The sequence below is a fragment of the Hemitrygon akajei genome, unplaced genomic scaffold, assembly GCF_048418815.1.
Source record: "Hemitrygon akajei unplaced genomic scaffold, sHemAka1.3 Scf000050, whole genome shotgun sequence".
Taxonomy (NCBI): Eukaryota; Metazoa; Chordata; class Chondrichthyes; order Myliobatiformes; family Dasyatidae; genus Hemitrygon; species Hemitrygon akajei.
This window is the reverse complement of record NW_027331936.1, coordinates 580794-605060: the sequence shown is the minus strand read 5'-3', so window position 1 is coordinate 605060 and position 24267 is coordinate 580794. Positions and strand designations below refer to the sequence as shown.

The 24267-nt window shown below is 47.6% G+C and overlaps 2 non-coding genes across 2 annotated transcripts; one reads left to right on the top strand and one right to left on the bottom strand.

Moving 5' to 3' along the window:
* Positions 1 to 18824: 18824 nt before the first annotated feature.
* Positions 18825 to 18906, bottom strand: trnas-gcu (transfer RNA serine (anticodon GCU)). The gene has a single exon. It is a non-coding gene; the product is annotated as a tRNA-Ser (tRNA).
* Positions 18907 to 21209: 2303 nt separating this feature from the next.
* trnar-ucg (transfer RNA arginine (anticodon UCG)) lies at positions 21210 to 21298 on the top strand. Its single transcript is given in 2 exon segments — positions 21210 to 21246; positions 21263 to 21298. It is a non-coding gene; the product is annotated as a tRNA-Arg (tRNA).
* Positions 21299 to 24267: the final 2969 nt, after the last annotated feature.

Sequence of the window (24267 nt, the reverse complement as noted above, 5' to 3'; positions counted from 1 at the left end):
TACGCAGCCCAGATGAGTTGTTACTTAGGGTTTTAAGTACCGTTGGAGCATTAGGAAAGTTTACAATCATGGAAGGGAAGTTAGACCAAACAGCAGGCAAATATTTCGTTTTATTTCAGACTGGCGCAGACGTAGTGGGAGTGGATCTGCCTGGTACCATGATAGTATCCGGAGAGGCGGGGCCATGGGCCGTCCATGGTTTCAGAGAAGAGAGAAGTGTATGTGAAGTGCCGAGTTTGGAAGCCGAGTTTCCTGTAGCTGAGAGCGGAGAATTTAAAGACAAGTTGCTCTCGTTTCTGCGAAGTGCGGGTAAGTCGGGGAACTTCGGAGAGATCCAGTGAGGGAACATCCTGGCTTCTCGTTCGGAACACGTTCCTATCAATCTATCAAGGGAAACACTGAAGCGAAAAACACTATTCCTGCAGGCTTAGTGGCGCCAAGCTCCAGTGTATCCCTACGGATCGAGGGATTTATGCTGGAGACATACGACGCAAGTTCTCAGCTTTTCTGCTATACAGACCCTTCTGCAATTGGCATTTGACGCATTTACCATTGACACCGCTCAGTGCCTAGAGCTCTGGGACTTTGGTACTGATGACTACCCGTATGCTGGTTACCTGTCATTGAAGCTGGAGATTTCGGAGGCAAATCTGGGAGTAGGTGAGGTCCATGATAACTTGCTGTTGGCAGGTCCGGACCCGATTGCGATGAGCGAAGCTTCAATTCCTGTGGGAACAGATACTCCTATTGTGCGGAGGCTAGTGGGAACCTGAAGGTGAAAGTTGGCGACAGCTTTCTGAAAACCTTGCCGATTCACCCAGTTTTCAGAGCCGCTTTTGAGGAACGGCAACAAAAACCCCAGTCTGGATGTTGAGCACAAACGAGGAACTGTGGGGTACACCCGGACCTGGCACGTCGTGCTAGGCCTGGAGAAGTCGCTCGAGTGATTAGAAATCGCAAATATCCCGGAATGGCTGATTGCTGGATGCCCCGGAAGACCATGGAGGAGTTTCGCTTACCTGCTGGGGTACTGGTGAGTCCCGAACAGCAAAGTCCGTGGGTTGTACAGATAGACAGTGATTGTCAGGAACACCTCGGAGAGGAAGGTGAGGAATGCGGATGGTACAGCTTTTTCCTGTGACTGTAATGTCTAGTTTCCCCATGGGACAAGCAGGAGAGAAAATATCTCCAGGAAATGGTAGGTTCACAGCCAAGTCATCCAACTTTGGTGACTCTCTGGAACCCGGAGTTTGACAGAGAACATGTTGAAGTTCCAAGATGTCTTTTCCACTGACAAGTCTGATGTAGGTTGTTCCATGAGCACTCGCCACACCGTCCGAGTGACAGAGGGCCCGCATTCAGAGAAAGGTCTCGGCCATTCGCACCCGCCGAAATGGAGGACGTTCGCTGTACATGCGAAGCTGAAGGAGGCTGAGATTATCACAACGTCCAGCAGTCCCTATGCGACCCCGATAGTGGTAATGAGGAAGAAGAATGAGAAGGTCCGAATATCTGATGACTATCGAACTGTGAACCGACGCACAGTCGCAGACCAGTGTACTGGTCGGAGACTCAAGGAAGCGCTGGCCTGACTGCGTGGAGCGATACTGTTCAGTATACTGGACCTCAGGAGTGGGTATTATCAGATGCTCATGAGTGAGGCTGACTAGGAGAAGACCGCATTCATACGTCCACGTGGATTACCTCAGTCTGCAATAATTCCCCAGGACATATCAGGAGCCCCTGCTACATTCCTGCGTGCCATGAAATTGCTTGAGGTCCTGGTGTACCTGAATGATCTCATTGTCTTCGGTTCCACCCTGGAAGAACACGAGGCGAAGCTATTGAAGGTGTTTGGCCACCTGAAAGCTCGAGGGTTAAAACTGCCACTAGACAAGTACCAGTTCTGCAAGTTGTCCGTCAGTTATGTTGAGTACATATTCTCACGGGATGGAGTAGTTGCGGATTAGTCAAAGACACAGGCGGTGACCAAGTGGACAAGGCCTCAGACTGTGAGCGCCCTGCGCTCGTTCCTTCAATTCTGTGGGTACCAAAAATGCTTCATGAAGGACGACTGCAAGAAAGTCGACCTTTGAATCAGCTTCTGTCCGTTTACTCTCCTTTGCGATAGAAGAACGTAAGAAGATGCTGATGAAGTTTATCTCAGCCTTCCGGATATATTTTGAGAAAGTTGAGCAGGTTTTGCTGCTGAAAAAGCCGCTGATGTAAGCGTCTGTGTTGTGTTTTGCAAAGCCTCGGCTGCAGTATGTATTACATACAGACGCCAGCCGAGAGGTGTTAGTGGGCCGTCTGTTTCAGGTTCAGGGCATTGGGTTAAGACCTGTTACTTCTGTCATCCGGATTCCGCCACTCTCCGAGCGAAACTACCCTACAAACAAGTTGGTGTTCCTCGCATTTAAATGGTCTGTGGTGGATAAGCTAAGTGATGAACGCTGAACGACACGATGAACACGATCACACGGACGGAATTATAGGCCAAACGTTAACTGATCAATCGACCAATCCCGTCATGTCACATGACACACCAATAAACAGTCGCCCCGTGGATTGGACATCTCTCCGTTCTATATGTTTTTAGGCGAAACAAGCTTGATAATATTCCTCCGGTTTACTGGCTCGTTCTGATCGGCGCAATCCAATAAACCCAGGTTCGAGAGATTCACCGAATCCCGTGATTTCAACTGGGGATTCGCTTCGTTAGGTTGCCGGGCTAAACTGGCTTGTTTACTAGATCGCTGTGGAACGAGGGATTCACTTGACCTTCTCCCGTTGTGGTCCAGATGTCGGCGGCATGCACTATCATCCTCACGTGCCGAAGTTTCTTGCCTGTCCTCTTTCACCACGACTTCTCCTTTCATCCAGGGTTCCAGCGAACGTAAACCGGATCTCCCACTTCAAAGTTCCGATGTACGGCATTTCAATCGGACCGCCGTTTCATTGTCTCTCTTACCCGGTCTTCCGGTTCTGTCGCAATAAATCTAATCTGGAATGGAGCTTGCTGTCCGTAAATCCCTGTGAGGTGGTTTGTGAGGTTTTCCTGCATTCGGAAAAGAAGCCAGTGGATCCAGTGGAGTATGTCCCCATTCAACTTTTGTGTCCCTTGTTCGACAGTCTGAACAACTTATTCAGCCATACCGTTTGAAGATGGGTGATAAATGGGCGTATGTTGCGATCAAACTCCACTGCCTTGTAAAATAGTTAAAATCTCTTACTTGTAAACGCGGGACAATTATCACAGTATCGGGGATACCATGCGTACAAAATAGTGTACGTAAAATGTTTATCGTCGAAAGGCCGGTCGAAGTTTTAACCCATATATGTCAAACTCAAGGCCCGCGGGCCAAATCCGGCCCGCGGTGGAATTATCTTTGGCCAACGAGATAATATCTAATTACTATTAAAGCTGGCCCCAGTAATCGAAGCGCCTATGGCGTATGATATGGCTAATGCTGAGTTTATTCAGGCACCATGTTTTCAGGGTTTTTAGTGTTTATTCGGCAGTCTTGCTCGCCAGTCTTCTTCATAAGAAACGGAATTTGTAAAGTGAAACACTTTGTAGTTATAGCAGACACTGAGACACATGAGAGCAGGCTGAAAAAACGGAGGCAACGAAAGCTGCGTTCGCACGCGTCCGACTGATCCGGCCCGCATGAAGCTGCATTTTGCTCAATCCGGCCCGTGACCTAAAATGAGTTTGACACCCCTGTTTTAACCGCTTTGTCCTCAATCTATTTAAAATTCCCATCGGCGATGACCAGGGAATCCGCGTAGTGAACGTGTAAACGTCTCCAGGGACTGGTTGTCAAATGCAAATGGAAGATGCAAATTTGCCAACTGGTTGGCAAATGGGAGCGTTTATAGGTCGCATGCACGAGCAATGTGCTCGATGCCTTCATCAATTTTCGGCCATCAAACGTAATTCCGGGCCAAAGCCTTCATACGTCTTATGAGGAGTAGATCATTTGCCATTTCAGCGTGCTTTATTAGACTTCAACTCCTTTATCAATATCAAAATACGTTAGTGTCTGGGAATCCATTTTACCTTCTTGCAACTGCTCGGCAAATAATATTTGGGTTGTGTATTTATGGAATGGTGACCTACATCATCAGTGAAATTCAGCGCATCTTTTTTGCATTGGATTTGATGAGTGCCCTACTGTGAACACTCGAGGAAAGTGGAAGTTGGTTACCAGAACGTAGCTTCATCAGCAATTCCACATTGCTCCCCTTATCACTTCATTTCTTGAATATTGAGATCACAGCTCTGTGTATCAGTGTGGGAATGTCATGGGAAAAAATCTGGTTAAGAAATTTTATGCATATACAGCTCAGAAGGCAGTTCATCTAAGCGAATAAGGAGTTAGGGTGGTCTTGTGCCGGGGACGTCATATCTTACAAATATAACTGAGATTTTAAAGGAATAATCTCGATGATTTAACGAAGCAGGAAGGTAGGTGGAGTTTGGATGGACTTCAGTAATATTTCTAAGAAGGCTCCCATGGCAGATACAGGGACGCCGAGATGAATTGGCAAACTAGTCACAATATTATCTCGGTAAGTGGATGCAAATGGTACTATGTGCGTGCCTCTCTCTTCCCGGACGCCGGCAATAAGCGGCGAGTGTAGATTTGCTGCTGGGTCCTTTATTGTTTGCAAAACAGTATGTGAACCAAAATGTAAACTTAATGCACTTGGTGAAATAAAATTCTGGGACGACATACAGACCTTTGCAGGGTCACTTTTAGTTGTAACCTTGCAATGCTAGGTCATACCTTTCTGAATGCAGTGGGATAAGTGGACAATACAAGGGTTGTTTGTTATACGTGCATTGTTCACCCAGGCTTTGAGTGGAAGAATTCAGACTCGGTCTTACAGCTGTACGGAGCACTGGTTAAAACAGACTGAGAGCAACGTGTGCCACGCCATGGGAAGGATGTTGTAAGGACTGAGCGATGGTGGATCAAAATTTACCAGATTGTTTCCTGGTCTGTGGGGAAGGGGATAAACTATAAGGAGAAGTTTGATTGTTTCAAGTAGAAAATAAAGTGAAGGGTCCTTGTAGAAGTTTATACAATTAGGAGGAGGTGTATAGCCAACAACTTTGTCTTTCCCTCGTCAGCAGTGGCTAAAACTACAGACAGATCGGAAGATATTCTCTTTTCACCCGGTGCTGCGTGTTTATGTCTACAGCAGACGTGCTGGATGCAGGTGATAATAAAATAATGGAAACGTGTCTGGATTAACAGAGGTAGAGAGGGATACGGGCTGTATTATGGCTCTGGGGATTGACATTGGTCGCCATAATTGAGCTGGGGTAGAATCTATGTAATAATGACTCCCCGCTGCAACCTACAAGAAGGTGGCTCTGTCACAGCCGTGACCGCGGCGTATCTCCGGTACCAGTATAAAGGTCACTGCGGTTGCTCCACCTTTACCCGAGTTACGCTGCGGCCAAATGAGCCCTGAGCGTCAACGCAGCTTTGAAGCGCAACGAGTGAATGAGCGATCAGGTGCCTGGACTGTTGATGACGTCACGGTTATGAAGGACGCACCTGCACGGAAATGGAGTGTTATTTTATTCCAAGTCAATTGAATGACGCGACCCATTATACATAAAACCCAAATATACATCGCGACCCAATGACGGATGCCCGATGCGGAGAATTAGTGGTTAATGAACTTTCGACATTTAGGAGCATGTGCTTTGCTTTATTTGTATTTTTTAACCAATATTAAAAACAAAGTCCAAGGGGATTTTAACACCAGCCGCATGTCTTCTCTAAACTTAGCTTGGGTCGCTGTATAAATGCAGGTGTTCGTGCAGGAACTCAGGTACATGAGCATATAGCCGGCTTCAGTGGCGACATAGGCAGAGTCGGTGTAATCGCCGTCATAATGCGCGGTCCCTGCGAGTCGGGTGGTCATAAAGCTCACGGTGACCGTCAGCCACAACAGAATGAAACTGCCAGACACACTAAAGAGTAAAATGATGGATTTCCGGCGGCCTTCCATCTCGGGATCCTTCTGCGCTTGACTGCTGTGACCGCGCAGTCCGCGCCGTACTTTACTGGCTAATAAAATGCATCTCACTGTCAGACAGTTAAACAGGGCTATCAGAACGAAAGGTAATATAACCGTTAACATACTCTGCAGAAAGGAGAATGCGACTCCCGCAACTGACGACCTGAACCACGAGCTCGTCTGACAGCCCCATGGAATACCGTTAACTATACGCACAGGTTTAGACTCAAATAGAAACGGGACCCTCTGTAAATGCACCAGGAGCGGCACGGTTATAATGCCAGCAACAGCTGTTCTCGCTGTGCAATATTTCGCTTTAAGCTTCTGACAACAGATCGCTACAAACCGATCGGCTGTGAACAGGACAGTGTACCAGACCGAGGTTTGCAGGCTGGTCGACGTGAAGTACAGGACGACCTTACAGGCAGATGTGTAGGACAGGAAGGAGAATGGAAACTGGTACATGACAATATGATACGCAATTACACAGACCATCATCACCAGGAGATCTGCTGTTGCCATGGCGACCATGTAGTGGGACATACATTTGGAAAGGCCGCAATTCCCTCGGGAGAGGACCACCATCGTCAGTAGGTTAGCTAGGGAAAGAGTCAGAAATTGTGAGTTACAAACAGGGAAAGGAGAATTGTTCTCAGAATCCAATGTGAAAATACTATTCCGACAGTGATCGGCAAAATTACCGCCGCAATATGTTCCAAGACAGAAGAAAATCTCCCAATTCAGAGAACAAAAATTGATAGGAGCTGAACGTGCATTTGCTCTGGGTTCAGTTGCTGGTGAAATGCTCTCGATTTCCCTTGGCGATGTAACCGAGAGGGGGCAACACTGCTGCTCATTCGCCATCACAACTCAGAAAAATAGGAGAGATCACCAGCTTCCCCCATACCTCCCTTGCGCCCTACATTCCCTACCCGTGCGATAGTCATTTCGATGACTCCTACCCTCTAAGCCCCATTCAGACACCAGCTGTAGGGAATGAGAGCCGTGATAGAGCTGAACCCAGTAGCTGCAGGAGGGTCGGCTGATGTGCAGCCGACAGATTCCACTCATTACTATTGAGCCAGTACTGGCCGGGAGTAAGTGGGGTCGCGCTCGCTGTCGGTCACCAGTCCCAGGGTGAAACCGATGCACTCGTTCCCTCGGTTTAATCAATGAATGAGGACAGGACCCAGTGAACAGGATCGGAATTCACGGACTCGCCTATTGTCGCTTCTACACAATCTAGCTTAAACTAGAAGAGTTTCAGAAGCGTCTACCAATAAATAAGCTCTTCCACTTAGATATATCTGCCATTTGGATCCCATTCATTGTCAGCTTAAAGGTGCGATAGGGAGAGATTAATTCAAATCTCTAGCTGGACACCCCATTCTTGTGTTAGCTATATTTACTATAATTCCCAACTGGTACGGGTAAGACATATAATCAAAGGTTTGATCGGAATTCCACAAAGGGGGGGGAGGGAGTGACAGCGAAAGAGCGAGAGAGAGAGAGAGAGAGAGAGAGAGAGAGAGAGAGAGAGAGAGAGAGAGAGAGAGAGAGAGAGAGAGAGAGAGAGAGAGAGAGAGAGAGAGAGAGAGAGAGAGAGAGAGAGGGTGGGTGGGAGAGAGACAGAGACACAGAACGACAGAACGGGAGAGAGGGAGGGAGGGAGGCGGAGAGAGAGACAGAGAGAGGGAGAGAGAGAGACAGAAAGAGACAGAGACAGAGACAAATAGTTCAGCTACGGCGGCAGTTTGTACAATCCACAGCGTTCCACAATTCGTTCTGTTCCACTGCTCATTCACCAAAATTTCGGTCACAAAATGTATTTCAATCTGCGGTATCAAATTTCCGCTGGCAATGTTCAACAGTGGAGAGGATTGATCTCTCTGAATTTCAGCAGCATCGTCTGCGATGAACTTTGGAGGCGGGGGGTGGCAGTGAACTTGATCCTGGATCAGCGTGGAGAGCGGAGACGACCCGTTCAGCAGCAGTAGTCTGCCGTGTCTCCGCGCTGGGTTGGTTTCGCCGATAAACAACACCCAGTGAAATGTCTGTTAATGGAGGACCGTCCATAACATTTCAGACAGAGGATGTGTCGACTTACCCGGAACACCGAAAGCTGCGAGAATAGAGTAAAAAACAATCCTTACATGCCGGATTGTTGGTAGAGCCATTATCGGGTGTTGTACAAAATGTGCCGCACCCCTTCCCTAAGCTCCACTCGCCTGTGCTCTGAGCTCTCTGCCCTTTTATACCTTAATCTATGTCCCGTTTAAAAAAAAAACAACAGCAGCAAAGATTGCACAATAACTCCAGCTGGTTACAGTCAGTTAACAAACAAGGTACCGTCTCTACTTTTGTGCTTTCTCGGCACCACAGGGAATATTGAAAGCTCAGTCCATAACGCCTTCTGGTAAAGTATACAATCAGAAAGTTTTTAAAGCTGTTCCACGCAATCTGTATTGAAATGCCAGTCATGACCTGTCACCTACTTTATTGCTGCCTTCACATTCATTTTATTTGATATTAATTGAATGACATCTCCCTCCATATCTCTCAAAGCAAATGTTAGCTTTGAGTCAGCTCACGATTTATCCTGAAACCAACCCCACGTCATATGAACATTAGAGGGAGCTTTCACATTCTGCATTAGTTGCCCAATGTAATTGTAGACAATACAGATTTCATCACCTCATTCCAACTTTGTCCATGCTTCTTCAGTCACAATGAGCTCAGCAGCCCATTGTGCAGGCATGATTGACACTGACAGTACGAAATGTATCGAAGTATCCCTTGACTGTTAACGTTAAAGGCTTAAAATCTCCACTATAACCCTTGGGGCAAAAATTACCAATACCGATGGGCATCGGCTTTTGTAGTTCCGAATAAGGTCTCAATAAATGACGGTGCATATTATGGATCATCATTGGCTCCTCATTTCCATCATCAGAATCGGAACCAGCATCACGTTTACTATCTCCAGTAAACGTCGTGAGATGTCTGTATGGCGCAATACGACCAAAAGCGCTAAAATAAACAAGAAGAAATAAATAAGTAAGAGAGGTAGCGCAAAAATAATGCAAACAGTGACGTAGTTTTTTTTTAATTTAAAAAAGCTTAGAAATAATTTAGAAAGCCGGTGCTTGAAGAGAATAAGCTCAACTAAGATAACCATATAACGATATAACAATTACAGCACGGAAACAGGCCATCTCGGCCCTTCTAGTCTGTGCCGAACGCTTACTCTCACCTTGTCCCACTGACCCGCACTCAGCCCATAACCCCCGATTCCTTTCCAGTCCATATACCTATCCAATTTTACTTTAAATGACAATACCGAACCTGCCTCTACCACTTCTACTAGAAGCTCATTCCACACAGCCACCACTCTCTGAGTAAAGAAATTCCCCCTCGTGTTACCCTTAAACTTTTGCCCCCTAACTCTCAACACATGTCCGGATATACGAGGCTTAGCGAATATTTTGGTGATACTGACGACAACTGCCTGAACTGTTGCACAGCCATGGACAAGGATATGAGCAGAATATATTGGTAAGTGTTTAATTTTGGAGGAGAACCCATCATGATGCTATGAGGCAGGAACCTGGGGATGTAAACTAGGAACGGATGTGTTCACGGAAATGCCCAACGTTAGTGTGTCCTTGCTTGGCGTTCTGGGTAGGTAAGTCCCACTGAGGTAGGGAAAGTATGCTAACTCGAAGGGGTCATGGCTGTACCGAGATGTGGAATATCCATTCCCGAGGAAGAATGAAGTATGCTTAAGGCTTAAGAAGTGGAGATCATCAGAGAGGTTTCTGGAGAGTTACAAGGTCCCCAAGAAGGAGCCAAACAATGGACATAAGTGTTAGGAGTGTACATTGGCGAGGAGGAGAACATGAGGACGAGTGCGCAGAAGCGATGAAGGATGCAAGAGGAAAGAAACATGTGCCTGCAGTCGGAGGCAGTAGTCGAGGTCGTCAATGAATGATGTGCTTCAGTCTTCACCAGTGCAGAGGTTCCCAACAGATTTTATCCCGTGGACCAGTACTATTAAACAAATACTCCGTAGAGCACAGAGTAGGAATCCCAGAGGGAATTTGATGAATGTGGGGGCAGCGTGAACAGGCTGATATGCTGGAATATGTCAAGGTTTCGAAGGAAGATGCATTGGAGATTTTGAGGAGCATGAGGGTAGATAAGTCCCCGGTAGGGAAAGGAATATAGCACATGTTACTAATGGATGTGTGGGAAGAGATTGCTTCGGGTTTGGTGATTATCTGTGCGTCCCCACTGGAATTGGTGCGAAGCATTAGATGGTGGGAGGTTCTGACAAATATCACTATTTTGTTCAAGAAAGGTTCCAGGATTAACCCTGGGGATAATAGACCAATTACTCTTATTTCAGTGACGGGCAAAATTGGGGAGAATTTCTGGAGATACGTTTAGGAGCTCCACAAGTCTCGGCACATCGACCTGTAATTGGAAATTAGATGTCCTCACTATTCATAACGAAACGTTGAAACGAAGCAAGTGCGCATCAAATCCCTAAAACTTCAACACAGGTGCCCGCAGTGGTGTGTACGGAGCCCACGTCTCTACTCTCTCTCTCTTCGCCCATCACTGCACTCCCGCTCTTGCTACAAACTCCGTCATCATAGTCGCAGAGGACACAACAGTGACTGGCCTAATCACAAAGACTAATGAATCTGCATATAAAGAGGATGAACCTCAAACTTCGACCAGCATTAAGGTGACAATAGAAATGGTAATCGACTTCAAACATGCAAGAAGTCTCGAACAAGCCCCGCTATCCCTAAATGGTGACGTAATGGGGAGTGGTCAGAGGTTCAGGTTTTTGGGGATGAATATCACCGAGGAGCTCTCTCGGTCCATCAGCAAAAAGCTCGTTAGCAACAGAAGCACAACAGTGACTCTACTATATGAGGTGATTAGTGAGAGCTAATCTGTCTCAAAAATAGCAGGTCAACATTTTATGTGCGATAGAGAGCATACTGACACACGGAATGGCAGTGCTGTACTCTAAATCCAACGAGACAGATTGAAAACCATTCAAACGGTGGTTTAGGACGGCTCCAAACATCTCTGCGGCTCAACTCCCGGATGGGAGAAAATCGAACTCTCGATGCCTACGGCAACAGTAAAGACCCACTCGATCCTGACACTGTTTGTTTAATTTCCTGCCATCTGGTAGGAGATAGGGAAACATCTTCACCATGGCCTCGGAAATTTCATCCCGAGGGCCGTTTTTTCTGCTGTATAATGCTGCGCCCTGCCTGGCCAATGACCCGTGAGTGCTACCGAAATCATTTGTTTATATAAATAAAGTATTTGTCTTGTTTTAATGAATCCGTACCGCACGCATTGCAAATATCTGTTTTGCCCAGGCTGGAGCAGCACCGCAATTTTGTTGTCTTCAGCCGTGACAATAAAGTTCAATTGTATTCTATTGATTTGCCGAAGCACAGACTGATTAGGGATAGTCGACAGGACGTACAGAAGAGCAGAACATGTCTCACGAGCATAATTGAATGCCGTGAGGAATTGCCAAGACATATTGATTAAAACCGAGGACTGGAGATTGTGAATATGGATTTTATAATGGCCTATTCGCCCAACGATAAGCTCATTGAGGAGGGTAGGAGGCATGAGTTCCATGGGAAATTACCTGTGCGGATTCAGAATTGGATTGGCCGCAGAAGGCAGAAGCTGTGCTGGTCTTCATTAGATAGGGGAATGAGTGTATGAGTCGTGAGATAATTTTGTAACCCTATAAAACCCTGCTGAATCCTCACTTTCAGTTTTCTGTTCCGTTCTGATCGTCATATTATAGGAAGGATGTCGAATCATTAGAGATGGAGCAGAGGAGATTTACTGTGATGACGCCAGGATTATGAAGAGAGGTTGAGCGAGCTAGAGGTTTGTTTTAGGAGTTCAGAAAATAAGCTGTGACGTTGGAAAGGTGTAGAAAATTATAAGAGGCAGAGACCGATTGTACAGCAAGAGATACTGTATGTTTCCCAGGCAGAAATGGCGAATACATGGAGGCATAACTTGATGGAGTTGGTTGAAAGTATTGTGGTGATGGCAGAGGCATTTCTTTTACACACTGAGTGGTGTGTAGGTGTAGCGCTCTGTACTCAGTGACGTAGTGTCGTATCCGTTAGTGACATTCCACAGACTCTCAAATAGGCAGGTAGCTGAAGGAGAAAGATGAGGGCCATGTAGTAGGAAAGGGTCAGATTGATAATGGAACAGACTAAAATATGGGCACAACCGAGTTCCTGCGATGCCATATTGTTGTAAGCTTTATGCGATCATGTGTTAATGAAACGTTCAGGGAGTGTCTTGTGACCAGGTACCTCCTTATTGGTGCCAGCAATGCAAAGTGCTCTGGATCCTGAGGGTCCTTAATGATGGATGCCGTCTTCCTCAGACATTGCTCTTTGAATATGGGGGGAGCCTGATGCCATTGCTGGAGCTGACTGACTTTACAACACTTTTTGACTTTTTCCGATGTTCTGTATCAGCGCCTCCACACCTGACGGGATTGAACAGCCCGCATACTGTCCAGTGTATATCTCTAGAAATTTTCTGGAGTCTTTTGCACATCACATATCTTCACAGACTTTGACATCATTAATCATCTTATACTTTTTCGTAATTGCCTCTTCTCCAGCTCATCATCTGCAGAGCAGTGGACGGGAAATGGAAATGGAAACCTCTCGGCCTTTCCACTGCTGACCCATCGATGAATACGTACATGTTTACAGTTTAAACTCGGAAGTGCATTTATTATCAAGGTATACTTTTTTCAACATTTATATCCGGCTCCTTACAAATAACCACAAAACAAAGAAAGCCAATGGAACCGGTTAAGAAAGATGACGGTCAAACCCCCAATGTACAGAGAAAACAATCCGGAATGGCCAATGCTGCAAACGATAAACCTCACCAAATAACGTTCAGGACTGAAGTTCAGGAAAGTGAATCCCTTGACAGGCAGGTAGCCAGACATTGCAAAAACCGTTTCAGGGATATGTCCCTGCCTCAGTTCAGTGCAGCACCGAGTAAACGTCGCGGAGCACCGAGCCGAAGCGACCCGTCCCTCATCCAATCTGGTCCGTTGTTTAAAACGTCCAAACATTGCGTCGTTCCTGTTTTCGGTCCCGGGCCCTTGTGCTTCAAAAATCTCTCGGGCCTGGCCTCACCGCCTCGGTTCTGCTTGTTCCGAAATTTCCAATTCGGCCCCACTTCAAAAACGATCTAATCTCGGATCTGTCCTCGGTCTCGAACACGGGGTCGGACTCCGCCTCGCCTTTGTACTGCCACATCGAATCGCCTCTAAGTCCGCTCCAGCAATGGCTGCACATTGGCTCTTTCTTGGATCACCGACCTGGACCCCGACGGCTAGATTCGGCCTTCAAAGAAGCACCGTCCAGCGCTTTTGAGCTTTCAGTTCACACGCAGAAATGCCGGTTCATACAGGCGTTCCGAAGCTCAGCTCCGAATGGAAAGATAGAGCCTTTTGTTTGCAGCAATCGTTTACCAGGAAAAAATTATAAAAATATAATATTTGGGCTGTTTATTTATGGAATGGTGACTTACATCATCGGTGAATTTCAACACCTCTGTTTTGCATTGGATTGATGAGCGTCCTACTATCAACACTCGTGGAAAGTGGAAGTTGGTGACCACTGACCAGAACGTAGCTTGGCCAGCCACATCCTGATCAATAGGAAGAGATCGGATACTGTGGAACGTTTTGGTTTGGATGGAGGCCGAGTTCGGCAAACACTGGCCAAGTGCCCTTTCTTTTGGCAAGTAGAACTTAATGAGTCTTGGTGTCAACAGTCAGTAGGCTTCTGGTGAAATTCAGCGCAACGGTAACATCGGAAATCCCGGAGTATAATTCCTGTGATTCTTAGCTAAGGACACATTGTTAACGTCAGTACCATCTGCCGCCCTTGTAGATGATGTCACTGCTCTTTGTACTTGGCACTCTGGCAACAAAACTGCATTTTTATCCGCCGCTTCGATGCCATTTGTGATATCAAAGGCTGATTGAAGTGAGAGCTCTGATTCTGCCGATAAGCGACGCTGAATGCGAACATCACGCTGACGAGTGAGCTATCTTATATCATAACTCCTTGAACAGCAACGTAAGCACAAAGTTCAGTCAGTTTTCTTAATTCAGCAAAAAACGTTGCTAACGATTCATCTTCTAGCTGAAAACGAGAGCTGAATCTAACGCGATGCACAATATCTTTTCGCGGTGTGCTACATGCAGCGCTGAAATAACGACACGCAGTCGGTGAGCTGCAGTTGCAAAAGAGATTTATTCAAACTTCGCGGACTCGCTTTAAAGTCTTCCTGATCCCGCTCTCCCCGGGCGGGAATGCTGTAGGGGGCACGTATTCACAGTCCCGTCCCGCGCGCGGGTTTTTCCCCTTGCTGGTGAAGCAGGCTTGGCGCCCTTTTTGGGACCAGCCTCTATTCCGGCGCGCGCCACTTTGTAAGCCGGTTCGAGTGCGCTGGGAAGTGCGTCGCAACAGTCTAATGGTTTAGGATTGTAATGAGATACAATTAATCTCAGAAGTTCCTCAGAAAATTTCAAAGAAAGCAAATCGAGATTCATCAAACTTCGGACGATGTTGTTTGTTTCCAGTCTGCATAAATCGAGCAAGATAGTAACCTTTTGATTAGCTCAATGATATTGTTTGCCGCGAAGAACTAGTCAAATTTTTCAACGCAAACCTCGTTGTCTGTGAAACACAGTGTTACTAAACTTGTCCAATTATGGCCACTGTTCAAATGTGAACATAGATTCTAAAAGAGCGAGTGTCACAGATCGCATCCTCGTCACCATTGTTTTACGTAAGAATATTAATCGTATCCAGTGCAGCCGAACAGGTCTGCTTGACTCGTAATCACGCAGAAAAAAAATTAGCACGCTCACACGCACAGAATTTGTAGGCCAAACGTGAATTGATAGATTGAGAAGCCGGCGACATCGACCCATCCCGTGAAGTCACATGACAGTCTGACAACGCCCACACGGTAGATGGGATACTCCACTCTCACCTCTATAACCCTCACTTCCTCACTTGTAACCCCATTCTCCCTTTGTCTTCTTATCCCTCTTCCTCTACCTCTGTCTCAGCATTCACTTTCACCCTTCTCACACTCTCTCTCCCCCTCCTTTCCCAACTTCCTCTCTCCCAGCTCGCTCCCCACCTACTGTATCTCTCGACCTCTCTCTATTCCGCCCCTCTCTGCGTCTCATTCTATCCATTTCTCCATTCACCACGGCGAGTCCCTCCCACTCCAACCTCTCCCGACCTCTTTCTCTCTCTCACGGGACCGTGAGTGTGGTCACGGTGACTTTTATGATAAGCTGTTTCGAGGAGCTGATGATGTCCGTCCTCATCTCCACCGTCAATTGCAAGAACATCGAATGATTCACGGAAGAGGCTTCTGTGGTGAGTAGGATTTTTCAGTGTACGAGGTGTGTGTGGGGAGAGATGAGAGAAAGAGGGCAGAGATGCAAATGAGTGATGTGGAGAGAGATGGAAGAGAGAGGGGATGATAGAAAGGGAGAGAAAAAACTGAGAGGTGTGGTGAAGAAAGGGGTGAGGGGAGGAGACGGTGGAGAGGAAGCGAGAAAGGGGGAGAGAGGTGGGGTGATGGCTGACACCGGGTGATGATGGTTGTACTCATCTTGTCCCCTCTCTCCACCCCTTCCTTTTCACCACTCTGCTCTGCAATCTCTGACCGTTCCGCGTCTCCCTGCCGTGGATTGTCGTCACCCATGCCAACCAGTCCGGAACTACAGACCTCGTCTCCATCTTCTCCAGAATACACGCCTTCACTCGTGCCTTCGACGGAAGTCTCTGACGATCCCCTCCCACTCCACCGTACAGTCTGATGCAGTTGAGGCAAACGGCGTGAGAAGGGCAGCCAAATAGTAGGGCGGGGTTCGGAGACCGGTTAAGGATTCTGGTCTCTCCTCGTAACCACCTTCCTCCCCTTGCGCACCCCAGATCCAACCATGCTGTGAGTTGACCACTCCGCCCTCGCCATCCCGTCACCATCGGCTCGGCTTTACTCGTCGTGCATCGTATTCTCAGCCAGCGGTCATTTTGTGATGGAAATCTGACCTTAGCTTCACCCCACTGCCATTCTCCCTTACTTAGTCACTGCCCCACCTCACCGTCCCGTCACTCCTGATTCCCTCCACCCCATTATTGCCTTTGTCCTCCTTTGAGTGAGACACTTGCCCACGTTCACTGTCCTGTCACTCATCACTGCGTCCCGTTACTCCTGAAGAATTCCACTCTCTGTCCACTTGCTAAGCTCTCTATCACTTTCCATCTCATCCTGGCTGACGGCCAATTTGGGCTGGATTCTCCTACTATCTTAGAAAGACTTTCACCGTCCGCACATTCCTCTCCCTGTTGATTCAATCCCAACTAGCCCATCCCCACTCCCCTTTCCATAGCCCTCCTCTCTCACAGCTGTCCGCCTAAACTTTTGCAAGCAGCCATTTTGTGACAAGAAGTGCCGACCCTCTCAACCACCTCTCCACCAATAGGTGAGTCACTCCCTCACGGTCACCGTCGTCACTTTCCTCCGCGCCTGTCACTTGCAAAACTCCACCCTCCCACGCCCCTCGATCCACGCACCACCTCGATGTTGTACATCTTTCGCTGGTTGACTGATATTGCGTGTTGCCAACTTTCACACCTCTCTCCCAACTCTACATCCCTCTGTCATCCACTGTCCTACTCGTTCCATCAGTCCCGTCATTTTCCTCCCCAACCGCTCGCCCTCTCTCTGGCGGTACCTCATCCTGGATAGGGAATATTTTGTGATGGGAACTTTCGCTCCCCCACTCGCAACCTCCCTCCGTCTTTGAGCAACTCGCTGGGCACCAGCCAGGACAATTTGGCGGCGATAGAGAGGATAGGGAATGGTCAGAGAGCCGAGTGTTTCAGGAGTAAACGGACGGAGTGAGGAGTGACGGGACAGTGAGGGTGGGGCAGTGACTCACTGAAGAAAGGGGGAAAGGGAATAATAACATGGAGGGGATCAGGTGCTCAGCTCTCCGTCCCATCCACCCTGACCGCGTCACCGACTCCTCACTCTCCATTATCCCCTCGTTCCCTCCCTCTCCCATTTGCTCCCGTCCATCTTATGCTAGCCAGCGGCTGATCTGGGAAGCAGGCACTCTCACCACCCACCCATCTTCAACTATTGAATAAGTCACTCACCACTATCGCTCTCCTCACTGTCCTATAATTCCACTACCTAACCGTCCTTTCACTCCTCCCCGTTCTGCCATTGGATTATCCACGTTGGTCTCCATTTTCTGACAGGAACTTTCGCCCCGTCAACAAATGTAAGCGAATCAGCGGCCATTTTAGTTCAGTCCGTCACTCTCTCCCAGTCAACAATTTAAATCGGCCCAGTAATGTGCCACTCCATCCGTTTTGGCCATTTTATACCGGTGGGTCTCTCCCTACCTGTTGGCTGCTTTAAGACTGCCCGTCTCTTCCTCCGTGTCGGCCATTATAACAAAGGAGACAGGGACTATTTCCGGTCGGCCCGCCATTACTTCTGACTTGTCAGTTTGACACTCCGTTCCTGGCCTCCACTTTGCTGATAGTGTATCCCTCCCTCCCGGGTCCGCGAGTCATTCCCTCCCTGGTGACAATGTCATGTCGGCGAGTCACTCCCTCCCCACTGATAATTTTATATTCTGGCTTTAATCCATCCCTGGCTCCTATTTTAATCAACACGCAACTGGCTCCATGGTGATCATTTTCAATTAATCATACCCACCCTATCGGCCATTTTAACTCGGGTTGTCACTCCCACCCTTGTATCACTCCCTCCTTGTACCTCCTTGCCAGCTTCTTTAAAGTAAGTGACCCCGGCCATCTTAACTCCGTGCGTGACTGCCTCCCGAGTGCCCATTTCAACAACAGTGATGACTTTCAGCTTAATTCCGCCCATCGCTCAATGCAATTTACACTCATCCAATGTATTCCTCCTTGGAGGAAGGATGTAATTCTGAATCTTTATAAGGCATTGGTCAGACCGCAGTTGGAATATAGTGAACAGTTTGGCTCCCTGATGCAAAAGCGAATATGTTGGCATTGGAAGCGGTCCAGAGGACGTTCGCGAGAATGATCCCGGGAATTTCAAGGTGAAATATGAAGAGCGTTTAATGAGTTTGTACTCTCTGTAGTTTCGAAGAATTACGCGCTGATGCCATTGAAACTTGTCGATTATTGAAAGGCCTGGGTATAGTGGACATAGAGAGGATGCTGCTGGTCGTGGAGAAGTATAAGAAGAGAGGAAGCAACCCCAGAATATAAGGACGCCCATTTAGAACAGAGATAAGGAAGGACTTCAGTAGCCAAATGGCTAGGAATTTGTGGAATTTATTGCCACAGATAGCCGTGGAGGCCGTCAATCGATGTATTAAAAGAGGTGATTGACAGTTCCATAATCAGTAAGAGGGTCACGTGTGACGAGGAGAAGGTAGGAGATTGGGGTTGAGAGGGATAATGTATCAGCCATTCCCGATGGTCTCAACGGTCTAATTCCTTTCCTAATGCTATTGTTTTATGGGCAAATTTGGAGACAACTTCTAATTGTGAACATTATTTTTCATGACTCACAAAACAAACTATCTGGTAAACACTGTAGATCTGGATGTTTTCCAACCGATGGCTCCTCAGATACAGAGGTCGCGACGAGGGTGGGATTCGAACCCACGCGCGCAGAGCACAATGGATTAGCAGTCCATCGCCTTAACCTGTAGGCCACATCGTCTGTTCTTCTATCTCTTCTGTTCCAAAGTTATGAACTTCTTCACAGCACGTAAAATCTCCGCTTATGTTCTACACATTTGTTTTCAGATTCCACCTCTATTTAGTTTGCCTGTAATGCTTATTGGAATTCATGGACATGGGGAAGGAAGGCTTACGGAGATAGATGCTAACCACAGCAAAAACAGAACTAGCTATTACTGGCATTTCAGCCGCTACCGCCGTGCTATGCCAGATTGATCGATTCAGTGCTCTGTAACTCTGAGAAACAGCGTGTTTCGAGCTGTACGGTGAGATAGCACTGTATCGAAGTAAATATACGTCTAGTGGCTTATTTATCATGTTGTCTGACTTCAAGAAAACGGATATTATAGTTAATTCTCATCCGGCTCCAAAATAAACGGCTTTTCGTGTATTGGCAATTGTAAGAATCCGATAGCTACTAAACTAGAGAAACACTGAAGCGCACCCAGCACTGCCTGAGGCAGCAGATCCCAATGTCCTAACCTTCACCGACACAAACGCAGGCCGGTCGGTTCTGGCGTCTGCAAGTGCTGGCTGAAATATAGAAGAAGATAGCACGCCTCTCTATCAATGACGAATTCATTTTATTGGACCATTTTCGTTTATTCCAATCCCAGAATATAAGACCGCCTCAAAAGTCTGTGGCGTGCGTCTTTACGGATGGCTTTTTTTGGTAAGAGAAACAGTGAAACAGAATATTACATTTAAACGAAAGTTGCAAAATTTAGTGATATTAACAACCGTAGTCGAATGTTCATCTGGGATGAAAACACTGCGTTTTAAAATTACGTTTAGATCGGTCAGCAGATGAGTCATCGCGCGGAAATGCCTGACGGCAATTCGCACGTTTCGCATTTCTTGCTGAAGACGATCGTGTGGCCTAATGGGGTAAGCGTCTGAATTCGAAGTCATCAGAAGATTGCAGGTTCGAGTCCGATCACGGTCGTTTTACCAACCTGACTGTTTTGGTTCCATTCTGTCACCCACTCTCTGCAGCACATTTGCCTCATGTGAAACAACTGCACGCACGGGGATTAACCAGATTACTCCGCCCTGCTGGGAAACGGAGCGAAATATCACGTCTTCATTATACGCAACATATAATGTTATGTGTCGCGTCTGTGATGTACTTCTACAAAAACTTACATACACAACGCGTTGAAGCTTCTCAAACTTTCGGGACGAGCTGATGTTTGGGAGGTGATATGTACTTCACATTGACCTCCGTTTCCGACCCTACCTTTTCTGAACGAATTTTCAACCCCGCACTGATAATCACTTCTCCTGTCTCGAATCCTCCTCTAATTCTTGGACAACCCGATCTAATTCTCTGCCTCCCGGACGTTTTCATCTCTACCTGCCGACGAGACATTATCCGGCTCTACGTTACATCACTTACTCCTCGTCGAATTTGATTCTCTCCGAACGCACTTTCCACCTTCACACTCTCAATGTACCATCGAACAGCAAGCAAAGGGGTTGCTGTTTTAATGTGGCGGACTATCGCCTATCTTGTAGAGACCAGGCAGTAGCTTTCAGACACCTCCACCTACACGGAGAGGGAGATACATCAATGGGGAAGGGATAGCTGGAGAATGACAGACCGACAGACCAACTCAAACGGGATCTTCTGTAAACCCCAGAGAGCTAACCTGCGATTTCGTTTCCCTAACTCATCCGAGGTCATCTCTGTCTGTCTGTCTGCCTCTCTCTCTCTCTCTCTCTCTCTCTCTCTCTCTCTCTCTCTCTCTCTCTCTCTTCTCTCTCTCTCGTCTCTCTCTCCTCTCTCTCTCATCTCTCTCTCTCTCACTCCCCCCCTCCCACCACCCCTGTATCTCTCCATCTCTCTCCGTTTCTCCCTTCCTCTTCCGTTCCCCTTCTGGCTGGTAGACTTTTTTGTGCTGGGTACCATTGACAACCGCTCCCCAGAAATTGTCAAATGAATGGCATCGACCCTGATCGTCCCACTCACTCCTGGCCCTGCTTATGCAATCCTAATTGGGATTCCAATCCCAGAGTAATAACGCCGCCGCTAAAGTCAGTGACGTGTGCTTTTGAGAATTCCTTTCTGTGTGACAGAAAGAGATAATTGAATTTAAATGAAGAGCCCAAAGCCAGAATGAATGTAGAGATATTGAAAACAATGGCTGAATGTTCACCTGGGATGAAAACACTGCCTGCCAGTACTTTTTAGCTCGGTTGGGAAATCAGTCTACACGTGGGAAACTACTTGCAGCAGTCAGCAAGTTCCCCATTTCCCCCCTGACATTTCTCCTGCAATAGGACCGTGTGGCCTAATGGATAAGGCGTCTGACTTCGGTGCTTGATTGGAAGTCATCAGAAGATTACAGGTTCGAGTCCTGTCACGGTCGTTTTGCCAAACTGGCGGATTCGGTTCCATTCTGTCTGTCACTCCCTGCAACATGGTTGTCTCAATTCCGCGTGGGGATTAATCGGGTACACCACCCTCGGGGAAAAGGTAATGCCTCGTCTTCGTTGTAAGCAACCTATAATAGTATGTGTCTAGTCTTTGCAGTATTTCTGAAAGCACTTTCATAAACAATTCCTTGGGGCTTCTCAGTGCTCTCCATCAACTGACTAATATTCTCTGGCCGTGACCGTCTCATTTTCTCTATGGATGTCCAGTTCCCCCCATCAAAAGGGCCTTAAAGCTCTCCACTTATTTCACAAAATATAAAAAAAAAAACAATTCCCCTCGTCACCACCATCCTCCGTCTGGCAGAACCGGTCCTCACCTCAACAGTTTGTCCTCCAGCTCCTCCCACTTACTCTAAGTTCAATGGGTATCCATGGAACTCGCATAGGACCCAGATACGTCTGCATTTTCGTAAAACAGTCCATGTACCAAACCTTCCCCGGTAATGCACCCCAACGCTCCCACCGCTACGTCGACCAATGCATTGCTGCCGCTTCCTGCAGTCGTGCTGAGCTTGACAATTGCATCAGCTTTGTCTGCAACTTCCACCCTGCCCCACGTCTCACTCCATGCAAGTAAGTCAAAAGGAAGGAGAAACCAGAGGTCCATGAGCCAGTCCTCTTCGGAGGACGAGAGAGGGTCAGCAACTTTAAATTTGTGGGTGCAACTATTTCAGGGATCTGTCCTGGACCCATCACGTGCAATTGTTAAGAAAGCACGACGGCGCCTCTGTTTTCTTAGGAGTTTGCGGAAATTCGGCATGGCTTCATTCAATGCCTTTGAATGTGAGTTCCTACAGTCTGTGGTGGGTTCGGCCCAGTACATATCCGGTAAAGCTCTCTCACCTTTGGGCACATCTCTCTTTGGGGACTTTGCTATTGCTTATTTGGTGGGTGGTGGGCGCTGATGCTTTTTCCTGAAACGTGGCGGGGGGGGGGGGGGTGCTTACTGTTGCATGCTCTGCTTTATTATTTCCCTCAACCCCTATTTTCCTGCCTTCTGCCGTAACCTTTGACACCCTGACTGATCAGGAAACTACCAACTTTAGCTTTATAAACAGCCAATGACTCCGCCTCTGCAGCCGTCCATAGCAATGGGTTCCACAGACTCACCACTGAGATGGCAGAAATTTCTCCTCATCTTTCTTCTAAAGGGAAGCCCTTGTATTCTGAGGCAGTGCCGTCTGATCCTAGACTTTCCCCACTATGTGAATTATTTCCACCACATCCACACTCTCAAAGTCTCTCAATATTCTGTAATTTTTAGTGATATCACCCAACATTTATCAAACGCTTCCCGCACGTTAACCCTTTAATTTCGGGATAATTGCCGTGTGCTTTCCCGGGCACCTTTCCAATGGCCGTGCATCCTTCCTTAGATAAGGTGATCGAAATTGCTCATTATCCCCGATGTGCTGTCTGATTATATTAAGCCTCAGCATTTAATTTTGTAGTCCATACAAAATGAATGCTGACGTCTCATACACGAGGAAATCTGCAGCTGCTGGAAATTCAAACTGACGAAGGGTCTCGGCCCGAAATGTCGACAGCGCTTCTCCTTATCGATGCTGCCCGGCCCGCTGTGTTCCACCGACATTTTGTGTGTGTTGTTATCTGGAGAATGGACGTCAGGATGAAGGGTCTCGGCCCGAAGTGTCGACAGTGCTTCTGCTTATTGATGCTGGCTGGCCCGCTGTGTCCCACCGGCATTTTGTGTGTGTTGTTGTCTGGAGAAGGGAAGATCTGATTGGGGAAAGAGGTAAAAAGCTGGAGAACAACACACAAAATGCTGGTGGACGTCAGGACGAAGGGTCTCGGCCCGAAATGTCGACAGTGCTTCTCCTTATCGATGCTGCCTGGCCTGCTGTGTTCCACGAACATTTTGTGTGTGTTCTTGTTTGCTCACATAGCATACCGGCTGATTTGATGTATATGGGGACGGCAGCCTGTAAGATTTTGAAGATGTCCATGATGACGTCAGTACTCTGGTGTGCACACTGCCTGAGCAGTCGGCCTGGGATTTTGACTGACCCGGCAGCTTTATGGGGACTGGCTGCGTGCAGAGTCGTTCCTATGTCTACCGGTGCTGCAGACAGCGGCTGCCAATCTGTTAGACTCCATGTTCATGTGAGTTTGCTCTCTGCGGAATCCATCTCACGTTCGGTACCACTGCTACCGACAGCGTCTGCTCACCTGTAAGGCGTTATCTCGACGGGGACTGGCTCTCCGCAGATTTGCTCTCGTCTCTGCCCCTGCTGCAGATAGCGGCGGCTCAGCTGGAAAGTGTTATGTTGACGGGGACTGGCTCTCGGCAGATTTGCTCTCGTCTCTGCCGCTGCTGCAGATAGCGGCTGCTCAGCTGGGAAGTGTTATGTTGACGGGGACTGGCTCTCTGCAGATTTGCTCTCGCCCCTGCCGCTGCTGCAGATAACGGCTGCTCAGCAGGGAAGTGTTATGTTGACGGGGACTGGCTCTCTGCAGATTTGTTCTCGTCTCTGCTGCTGCTACAGAGAGCGGCTGTTCAGCAGGGAAGAGTTCTGTTGCATCCCTCGAAGCGTGCATCGCATTTCCTTGAGAGATTCGGTAGGGAGGCCGACCTGTAAGACTTTGTGTTGATGTGGTTTTGCTCTCTGCAGAGTCCTTCTCGTCACTCTCACTGCTGCAGACCCTCATGATATAAAACACCTCGTTAATCCACCCCTCAGCGTCCTGTGCAGCAGGGAGACATCTGTCAGTTTACGCAACCTCGCCTTGTAACTCAAACCGGGTGTTCTAGGTAACATCCTCTACATAGCACCATCCAGAGACAAAGAAGCAGTTTCAGCGACAGGTTACTGTCGATGCAATGCTCCTCAGACAGGATGAAGAGGTCAATACTCCCCAATGCCATTAGGCTTTACAATTC